The sequence below is a fragment of the Rhinopithecus bieti genome, unplaced genomic scaffold, assembly GCF_001698545.2.
Source record: "Rhinopithecus bieti isolate Rb0 unplaced genomic scaffold, ASM169854v2 scaffold_23647, whole genome shotgun sequence".
NCBI classification, from domain to species: domain Eukaryota; kingdom Metazoa; phylum Chordata; class Mammalia; order Primates; family Cercopithecidae; genus Rhinopithecus; species Rhinopithecus bieti.
In genome coordinates this window covers 90,558-97,933 of record NW_016811385.1, presented here as the reverse complement: position 1 = coordinate 97,933, position 7,376 = coordinate 90,558, and positions in this window count along the sequence as shown.

Sequence of the window (7,376 nt, the reverse complement as noted above, 5' to 3'; positions counted from 1 at the left end):
CCAGATATCTGATAAAGACCCTTAGTTTGAAATAGTTTTAGAATATTAATTGAACCTTCTACACATAGAAAAAGCAAACATTCTCCCAAATAAATGTTTCAGAATAACAAGTTTTCTCCTGATTTTTAGCCTGCTTTAGAGTATTGTTCAACTGTAGTGTTTTGTTTCTATTAATTACATTTGTTATTCTTTTTATAGGTCATAATATTCTTGTTTATTTGTGTGTCAAAGTTTCTTGTTGCAAACTAGACATTCTAAATAACATAATGTGGAAATCCTGGAAATAAATTCACTCTTCCTAAGGGTTTGTTGTTGATACTGTTTTCGTTGTTGCTTCCTGTTTGTTTAGTGATTTTGTTGGACTAATTCTGTAAAATACATATTCTTTATAGTGTGTGACCATTGAAGACTCGGTTAGCTTGCTGGTCACCTAATCATTAAATAGAAATTTCCCTAAATGCCTTGAAACAGTAAGTCTTCCACCTTTTGCCAAGACATGCTGTGCGAGTGTTGGGTTATGCCTTCATCATTCCAGGAGCTTACAACTGTGTCTTATCTGGCTAACTTGTTGCTTGCATAGAGCCCCAGTGTTAGCCAGAGGTGAAATTCTTAGGCCTTCTGAAGTCTTTCTTAGTCATACACAAGCCCTGCTCACCTTCAAGGCCTTTTAGAGCCCCAGGAATATACTGCAGTTTTTTAAGCCTCCTGTGGACATTTCACTCTACAAGTTTTTATTTTTAGTTTTTTGGCAATTGTCTTGTTTGCTTCAACTGGTATCACTGCCATAGGCAGTCAATGTTGAATTAAATGCCTTAAGGGAAGGTCTTTCTTCAAAGATTCCAGTCAAGTAAAATAAAGACAACTTCTGTGAAAGGAGTTTTTCATGTGAGTTTCCTGACAGGTCAAATTGTGACAGTGCTGCAGAAGTGGGACATTTTGAGTTGCTTCAAACCCATTCTGTTCCCTCCAGTGGCTGCTAAGCTGCTGGTTTTCACTATGATTGTAGGACTGCGATTTTCAAGTCAACTACAGAACTACGGCAAATTAAACATCAAAAAGTCGTCTTTTCTTACTGAGATTTAGCCACTTTATTACTAGTGCATCTGAAAGTGTTTCTCCATTACTTTTTTTGACCTATGAGTTCTTTCTTCACTTAAAAGTAAAAGGAGTTGGTTTTAATTGGCATTAGGAAACCCTGGATATGAGTTAAGATGTTAGGATATAGAACTATTGTTTCTCCAACTCTCATCATTGTCTCTGCAATTCTAATTCATGAGCAAAACGTTAAAAAATCAGCACACTAGGAATTTGGTAGCAAGATGAGAAGCTGTGATATTGAAGGAAGACTAAAGAACATGAAACTACAAGAAACATCTCACCCAGAGACAAACTTTCACAGCCAGAAGTGACTAATTGATGGCTATAAAAGACACAAAATACTCTGAGTATTTGCTCTGACCTCATCTTCTTTTACAACATGTTACTTAATCATAATTTAAAATTATTAGCTTCAACATTTTTGAGAAACCTAATATTCAGCACTCTGGTTCTATTTGTGTTTACTGACCTTTCTAAAAGCTACTCTTATTCCTCAGTTCTCCAGGAAGAGGAGGGGAACCTGCTCCACTCCCCAACAAAACAGCAGAGAAGCAAGTCATTCCCTTTCCATCCCCTTATATTCATAATCTCCTTCAAATACTCTCTCTCCCCTTACTAAGGAAGGAATTGAACAAGATCCATCTGTTTACACTGCAACTTTGACAGTTAATTCTTCAAGGGACTAACTTAACACTGGAGAAGAGATTAAAAAAAAGAGCGCTGACATATCTATAGTCATGTAATAGGTATCGTATTAGAACTTTACAATCATCGTTTCATGTAACCACCACAATTACTGTACCAATGAAACAATGAAACTCAACATTTTCCAGCTAATAAGTCATAGAGGGAAAAAAATCATAGTTTTGCATAATTCTAGTCTATGCTCTTACACTGCTTCTCTTTTTCTTTCTTTGTAGCCCATGTACACCCTCCCCACAACCTATACATAGCTCTATTTCCAGCCCCACTGGGTAAAAAAATAATAGCAACAATAATTTGATATTTAAGCAACTAATCTCTCTCTCTCTCTCTCGACAGTCTCACTCTGTTGAGTAGCCTGGAGTGCAGTGGCGTTACCATAACTAACTGCAGACTTGACCTGACTATCCAGGCTCAAGTGATCCTCCATCATAGCTGGGACTGCAGGCATGTGCTTCCACACCTAGATATTTATTTATTTATTTATTTATTTATTTATTTATTTATTTATTTAGTTAATTGTTTTTTCTAGAGGCAATGTCTCACTATGTTGCCCAGGCAAATATCAAACTCTTGGGTTCAAGTGATCCTCTGACCTCAGCCCCCCAATGCATTTGCTACAGGTGTGAGCCACTGCACCCAGCCTGAAGCAATTAATTTCTTAAATAAAGTACAGAAGCCACAGAAAAGTATAGAGACTTCCACAATTAAGTTTTCTTTAATATCGAAGTATGATGCCTGGAGTATCTAATCTACGCAACCGAAGGGGAGTTCAGTCTTCCTGATTTTTGGAAAAGATCATGTATTTTCTGATTGTTTCTTGCCACCTCTCATTTTGAAATGATGCCCAAGTAGCACTGATAGCTTTTCTAACCATTTTGAAAAGCAATTGTTCTTTACTCATGCTTCTTCACTGTGTCTGAGCTCAATATAGGTATGTTTTTCTCCAAACATGGCATCTCAGCACAAGGAAAGTGTACAAAACAGAAAAACAAGCAAACAAACAAACATAAGTCCTTAGTGAGTGATGCCTGCCATAGCCTATATGGAATATATTTCACCAAAATATAATATACATAATATTCTATAAGTATGTATATTTACATTCTAATTTTAAGCATTAAGTTAATTTTATTTGAATTTATTAGAAAATAAAATATAGTGAGAACTTAATTGCTATATTTCACATTACATTTACTTCATACAATAGGTATAAACTAAAGAGAGCATTTTAAGACCTTAACAGATACTTCACCAAAGAAGATGTGCAGATAGCAAATAACCATGTGAAAACATACTACACGTCATATGTCATCAAGGAAATGCAAATTAAAATAATAAGAAGATACCAGTACACACTTGTTAGAATGGCCAAAATCCAGAACGCTAATTGTACCAAATGCTGGAGAAAATATAGAGCAATAGGAACTCTCATTCACTGCTGGTAGAAACACAATATGGTACAGCCACTTTGGAAAACAATTTGGTGGTTTCTTCCCAGATTAAACGTACTCTTACCATATGACCCAGCAATACATTCCTTGGCATCTACATGAAGAAGTTTAGAACTTATGTCTACACAAACAAACTGCACATTAATATTTCTAGTGGACTTATTCATAATTGCCAAAACTTGGAAGCAACCTAAATCTCCTGAAGATGTCCTTCAGTAGGTGAATGGATAAATAAACTGGTGTATCCACACCATGGGATATTATGTAGCACTTTTTTAAAAAAGAACTATCAAACCACACAAAAAGACAAGGAGGAACCTTAAACACATATTAGCAAGTTGAAGAAGCCAATCTAAAAATGCCACATACTGTATGATTCCAACTATATGATATTCTGAAAAAGGCAAAACTGTGGAGACAGTGTAAAAAAAAGATCAGTGGTTGTCATGGATTGGGGGAGGCAGAGATGAATATAAGGAACACAGTGAATTTTTAGGGTAAAGTAGTCTGCATAATACTATAATGGTAGATATTCATCTAAACCCATAGAATGTATAACACTAACAGTGAACCCTAATGTAAACTATAAACTTTGGGTGATAATGATGTATCAAAGTAGATTAATCAATTGTAGTAAATGTACCACTCTGGTGGGGCATGTTGATAATGGGGAAGGTTATACATGTGTGAGAAAAAAGTGAATATGGGAAATCTCTGTACCTTCTTCTCAATTTTTCACTTATTTTAAATGTACAATTAAATTTTTTTCATCTGTAGTCACCCAGTTATGCTAACAAATATTAGGTCTTATTTACTCTCTCCAGCTATGATTTTGTACCCATTAATTCTCCCCACTTCCACCCCTCTCCATATACTACCCTTCCCAGTCTCTGGTAACCATCCTTCCGTGCTCTATCTCCATGTGTCCAATTGCTTTCATTTATAGCCCCCACAAATAAGAAAGAATGTGCAAAGTTTGACTCTCTATGCTTGGCTTATTTCACTTAACATAAAGTCCTCTAGCTCCTTCCATGTTGTTGCAAATGATAGGATCTTATTCCATTTTATGGCTGAATTGTACTCCATTGTGTATATGTGCCACATTTTCTTTACCCATTCATCTGTTGATGTTCAGTTAGCTTGTCTCCAAATCTTGAGAAAAATGCATCAATAAACATGGGACTGCAGCTGTCTCTTCTATATACCAATTTCCTTTCTTTTTGGATATATAAATAGGAGTGGTATTGCTGGATTATAAAGCAGCTTCATTGATCATTTTTTGAGAAACCTCTAAACTGTTCTCCATATTGGATGTACTAACTTACATTCCCTTCAACAGTACACAAAGGTTCCTTTCACTCCACATCTTCCCCAGCATTTGTTATTGCCTGTCTTTTGGATTAAAGTCATTGTAACTGGGGTTAGATGATATCTCATTGTAGTTTTGATTTGCATGTCTTGGGTAATCAATGTTGAGCACCTTTCCATATACTAGTTTTCCATTTGTGTATCTTCTTTTGAGAAATGTCTATTCAAATCTTCTGCCCATTTTTAAATAGAATGATTAGATTTTGTCCTATAGTGTTGTTTGAACTCTTTATATATCATGGTGATTAATCCTTTATTAGATGGGTAGTTAGCAAATATTTTCTCCCTTTCTGTGAGTTGTCTCTTCCCTTTATTGATTGTTTCCTTTGCTGTGCAGAAGCTTTTAAACTTGATGTGATCCCATTTGTCCATTTTTACTTTGGTTACCTGTGCTTGTGGAATATTACTCAAGAAACCTTTGCCCAGGTCAATGTCCCAGAGAATTTCCTCAATGTTTCCTGTTAGTAGTTTCATAGCTTGAAGTCTTAGATTTCTAAGACTTTAATCGATTTTTATTAGAGTTTTGTGTATGGTAAGAGATAGGAGTATAGTTTCATTCTTTTGCATATGGGCATTCAGTTTTCCCAGAAGCATTTACTGAAGAGATGGTCCTTTCCTCAATGTGTGTTCTTAGCATCTATGTCAAAAATGAGTTCACTGGAGAGATCTATGAAATATTTATTCTGTTCTACTGATCTGTGTTTCTGTTTTTAGGCATGTATCAGGTCATTTTGTATTATATATTAAATATAATTATATATATTATATAAGTCCTTCCCACAGTCCTTCCCACTCTTCCCTCCCCTTTTCACAGGCAGAAGTACCTCACCTCATGGCCAGCACCACCACAGGCTCATGGGGAGTACCTTCAGGCTACTTCTGCTGTTCCCTTCATGACTAAAACCACTTTAGTCAGCTTGTGGTGACTAAATAATATATAATAATTATATATAGTGTATGTGTATATGTAATATATAATAATTATTATATTATATAAATATTATGGGGGTATATACAATATGGTATATGATAAATTTATATAAGTAATTGATATATTATTTATTATATAGATAATTGATATATTATAATTATATATATTAGTAATTTAAATTACCCGCCATATTTTTTATGATCGATATAATTAATGGTATAGTATAGTTATATAGTATATATTCTATATAATAATTATGTATTATATTATATACAATAATTATATGTAATATATAGTATCTAATATATGTATTTTCTATATATATGTTTGTAGTATAATTTAAAATGAGGTAATGTGATTCCTCCAGTTTTATTCTTTTTGCTCAGGGTGGCTTTGTACATCGTGGGTTTTTGGTGGTTCCATATTTCTTTTAGGATTGTGTTTTCTATTCTGTAAAGGATGTCATTGGTATTTTAATAGGCATGTGATTCAATCTGTAGATTGTTTTGGATAGTATGGACATTTTAATGATATCGATTCTTCCAATCCATGAACAAGAAATATCTTTCTGTTGTTTTGTATCCTCTTTCATTTGTTTCGTCAGGTGTTTTACAGTTTTCATTGTAGAGCGCTTTTGCTTCTTTAGTTAATTCTTACATATTTTATTTTATTTGTAGCTATTATAAATGTGATTAGTTTATTTCTTTTTCAGAGAGTTCATGGTGGGCATATTCAAATGCTACTGATTTTTGTGTTAATTTTGTATCCTGAAAATTTACTAAATTTATCAGTTCTAATTGTTTTTTAGTGTAGTCTTTAGACTTTTCCAAATACAAGATTATATCATCTGCAGGGAAGGTTAATTTGCCTTCTGCCTTGCCAATTTAGATGCCCTTTATTTTTTTCTTATGTCTGATTTCTCAAGTTGAGACTTACAGCACCATGTTAAATACAGTGGTGAAAGTGGGCATCATTGTCATTTTCTCAATCTTAAAAGAAAGGCTTTCAGTTTTTTGCCCAATGCAGTAAGATATTAGCTGTATGTTTATCATACAAGGCTTTTATGATGTTAGTTATCATCCTTCTATACAATTTTTTGTGGGTTTATATCATGAAAGTGTGTTGAATTTTATCAAGTGCTTTTTAGCATCAATTGGAAACAATTGAAATAATATGATTTTTGTCCTTTATTTTGTCAATATGATGTATCACATTAATTATTAATTGATTAATTATCTATTGAATAATTGAGAAAAGGATGGCATGTTGAACCATCTTTTATTCTTGGGATAAATCTCACTTGGTCATGATGAATAATCTTTTAATATGTTGTTGAATTTTGTTTGTTAGTGTTTCGTTGAGAATTTTTGCGTCAACATTCATCAGAGTTATTGGCCTGATATAATATAACTATAGAATTCTGAATTCCTTCTCTGTGTTACCTTGAATTTATTTGACTTTTCTCAAAAAAGCTATCTTGAATTCTGTGTATGGGCATTGAAGAGGTAGGTAGGTAATGCAGTCTTTGCAGTTTGGGCTTATGTGTACCCATCCTTCTCGGGAAAGCTTTCCAGGTATTCAAAAGGATATGGTTGTTTCTATCTGAATTAATCTGCATTAGTGAGTACCCAAAGGCCAGTGACACTGTAATTCTTGCAGACTAATAATAGATGCACCACCTTGATGATTTTGGATAAGATCCAGAAGAATTGTCAGGCTTACCAAGCAGAGATTCTTGTTTTCCTCTCTTGCTTTCTTTGAAACAAATGGAGTCTCTCTTCTGAGTCACCTGGAGCTTGGCGCAGGGTGAGACAAGTACCACT